Source organism: Mustela nigripes, chromosome 16 (genome assembly GCF_022355385.1).
Source record: "Mustela nigripes isolate SB6536 chromosome 16, MUSNIG.SB6536, whole genome shotgun sequence".
Classification (NCBI taxonomy): domain Eukaryota; kingdom Metazoa; phylum Chordata; class Mammalia; order Carnivora; family Mustelidae; genus Mustela; species Mustela nigripes.
Window position 1 is genome coordinate 46,768,032 of NC_081572.1, and position 3,695 is coordinate 46,771,726.

General features: G+C 43.3%; 1 pseudogene; it reads left to right on the plus strand.

Moving 5' to 3' along the window:
* Positions 1 to 1,417: 1,417 nt before the first annotated feature.
* Positions 1,418 to 2,998, plus strand: LOC132003250 (ubiquitin-conjugating enzyme E2 D2-like; annotated as a pseudogene).
* The last annotated feature ends 697 nt before the right edge of the window (positions 2,999 to 3,695 follow it).

Sequence of the window (3,695 nt, forward strand, 5' to 3'; positions counted from 1 at the left end):
TCCCATTCCGTGGGTTGCCTCTTTGTTTTCTTGACTCTTTCCTTTGCTGTGCAGAAGCTTTTGATTTTGATGAAGTCCCAAAAGTTCATTTTAGCTTGTTTCCTTTGCCTTTGGGGACATATCTTGAAAGAAGTTGCTGTGGCTGATATCAAAGAGATTACTGCCTATGTTCTCCTCTAAGATTCTAATGGATTTCTGTCTCACGTTGAGGTCTTTTATCTATTTCGAGTTTATCTTTGCGTACAGTGTAGGAGAATAGTTGAGTTTCATTCTTCTACACATAGCTGTCCAGTTTTTCCAGCACCATTTATTGAAGAGACTGTCTTTTCCACTGTATATTTTTTCCTGTTTGAAGATTATTTGACTATAGAGTTGAGGGTCCATATCTAGGCTCTCTACTCTGTTCCACTGGTCTATATGTCTGTTTTTATGCCAGTACCATGCTGTCTTGGTGATCACAGCTTTGTAGTAAAGCTTGAAATCACGTAGCGTGATGCCCCCAGTTTTATTTTTGTTTTTCAACATTTCCTTAGCAATTCGGTGTCTCTTCTGGTTCCATACAAATTTTTGGATTATTTGCTCCAGCTCTTTGAAGAATACCGGTGGAATTTTGATCGGAATGGCATTAAAAGTATAAATTGCTCTAGGCAGTATAGACATTTTAACAATGTTTATTCTTCTGATCCAAGAGCATGGAATGGTCTTCTATCTTTTTGTGTCTTCTTCAATTTCATTCATGAGTGTTCTGTAGTTCCTCGAGTACAGATCCTTTACCTCTTGGTTAGGTTTATTTCCAGGTATCTTATGGTTCTTGGTGCTATAGTAAATGGAATCGATTCTCTAATTTCCCTTTCTGTGTTTTCACAGGAGCCGGACCCCACGTGTTCTCAGGTGCGCTGGCGACTTAGGGACCAAGACCTGGTTTCTCCGCCACACTCTCTCTGGCTCAGCACCGGGGAGGCTGTCCTGGGACGAGGGACTTAAGCCCTGTCCATAGCCGCCCCGATTCCCACAATTCCCCCCACCCCTGCGATCCTTTGCTCTTTTGGAGTGCTTTCAACCAGTCTCCAAGTTAGTGCTGGTCCCCAGATGCAGGGCACTCTCTCTCATATTGGGGGTATTACTTTCCAACTGGTCGCCTCTGGTGGCTCCCTCCCCTTTTTGTTTATCTTCCAATATCAGTCCATCGTTCCCACACCGCTTTACCTGCCCACTGGCATCTTCTGCCCCTGTAGAGATCCAGACGTGTATAATTCTGATCTCAGACTGATTTCATGGATGATCAGAGTTCTTTGGTAGGTAATAAGCTCACTTTAGGACAGGTTGAAAAGGCGCCTCCTCCTACTTCCCCGCCATCTTGTTCCTCAAGTCACAGATTTTTCCGTGTGAAGTACAAGCAGAGAATTATCTTTAGGAAATGGGACAAAATCGCAACTACTTTTCGAATGTAATCTTGACATTCTGAAAAGTGCAGTAATGGATCTGTCCTCATGGAGACAAATATTTTACCCTTCATTTCTGCACCAAAATTCAGCACATTACACCTAGACTTGATCTAGTCTCCATGGTCTGTCTTAGGGGGGTTATATACTGATAAACATATATTCCAATGAACAGCAAAAATTCACTGAATGTTTCTGTTCTCCACCTTTTCAATTGATACTGACAGTAATCGTTTTTTTTTAACCTCAGTTTTCTCAAGATAAAAATCTGTTTTTATGCAGTAAAATAGATGATTCAGTCAAAAGAAAAAGTTTGTGAGAACTTCAAAGCAAGGACAGTCCCTGGGACTGAGAATTAGACCCTATGGCCCCATTCTCCCACACTTACAGAAATAAGCACTATTTAAAAACATCCAGAGTTTGCCTTCACTTTATCCCTTATTTTTTTTTTAATTTTATAAAATTGTATTTGTTGGGGTGCCTGGCTGGATCAGTCAGTAAAACATGCAACTCTTGCTCTTAGGGTTGTACATTTGAAATCCACCTTGGGTGTAGAGGTCACTTTATCCCTTATTAATGATAAGTGGAAGAAATGTTTAGAGTCATAAAAATCCACCGCTACGTATGTCTTTTTTTTCCTCCTCTTTGCACTGAGATAATATATACAAAAGTGTTTTACCACCCTCGGGGTGCTGCCCGCCCATTCGCCAGGGCATCCCTCCATCCACCTGCAACAGGCAGTCCCTCTGGCTGTCCCACTGAATGGCGCCAGCGAAGCCCAAGGCCTAGGCTCTTGCTTCCTGGCGGAGGCATCTGTGGTGGCTGACAGTGGCTGAGGCATCTGTGGCGGGGGCACTGAAAATAGGTGGAAGAGGTAGCTTTGGCAGCGGCAGCAGCAGCGTGGGTAGCGGATTCTGGCGTATTGGAGGGCAGCACATAAAGGGGCTGCCGCCAGGTGATGCGGTGACCACTGCAGCAGGTTCAGGAGTCAAGTGGCCCCTGCCCTCAGTCCCTCTTGCCCGACCTGCGCTCCGGAACTCCCCATCTTCTCTGGCCCAACCACTATCACGGAGGCGGCCCCGCTTCCCCTCCCCCGTTCCCAGTCCCTCCCCTTTCTCCATCCCGCCTGGGACCCACAGCCACCTGCCGCCCAGGATGGCTCTGTAGAGAATCCACAAGAATGACAGTCCCTATCAGGGTGGAGTATTTTTCTTGACAATTCATTTCCCAAAAGATTATCCCTTCAAGCCACCTGAGATGGCATTTACAAAAAGAATTTATCATCCAAATATTAACAGTAATGGCAGCATTGGTCTTGATATTCTCTGGTCACAGTGGTCTCCAGCACTAACTATTTCAAAAGTACTCTTGTCCATCTGTTCTCTGTTGTGTGATCCCAATCCAGATGACCCTTTTAGTGCCTGAGAATCCTCCTCTACAAAACAGAGAAAAGGACAACAGAATAGCTCAGGAATGGACTCAGAAGTATGCGATATAATTAAAAAAATTATTGGATAATCTCTACAAATAAAGATAGGGAAACTCTGAAAGAGAAAGTCCTTTTGATTTCCAAGTGATGGCTTTCTACGAGCCCACGCCTCATCTTCCCCTGTACACATGTTAACCTGATATGGCAGTGCTGCGTGTTGTACATACTTGGAAAAACAAACTAGAAATACTGTACTTCTGTACCAACATTGCTTCCTAGCAGAGAAGTCTGTGTGTGACAAGCCACTTCTCCAGGCATAATGTAGGAGTGAGACTAAAAGTTTTCCTTACTGACTTGAATTCAAATAAGGGCAAGGTGAGGGGTGGTGGGTATGCTGTGTGCTTGGATGGGGAAGAAAAGCTCCATTGACCTGTAGGAGATTGTTTTAGGTGAAATCCCTTTAAACTCAGAACAGTTATGAAAAGCAAGGTGAAGAACACGAAGCTGTTTCTGTATTCATGTTTTTTGGAAGGACCTACGTATTAGGTGAAAGTTATGACCAACCAGATGAAACTCTACCCACATCCTGTATTTTAAGGTCTAAGTTTAACTGGTCAACATTTCAGCCCCTTTCTCTCTTCCACATTCTTTGGTTTGTATGTGGTTTCTCAGTTAATACTCTTATAACTCTTATTTTTCTTATGTTTTTAACTGCTTAGGTCTATCTGGATGTAAGCATGAAAACTCATTTGATGGAAATACTTGTGTATATTTATTTAAAGACCCAACTGCTCCTCTGGAGCTTGTACATTCAAGAAAGATTA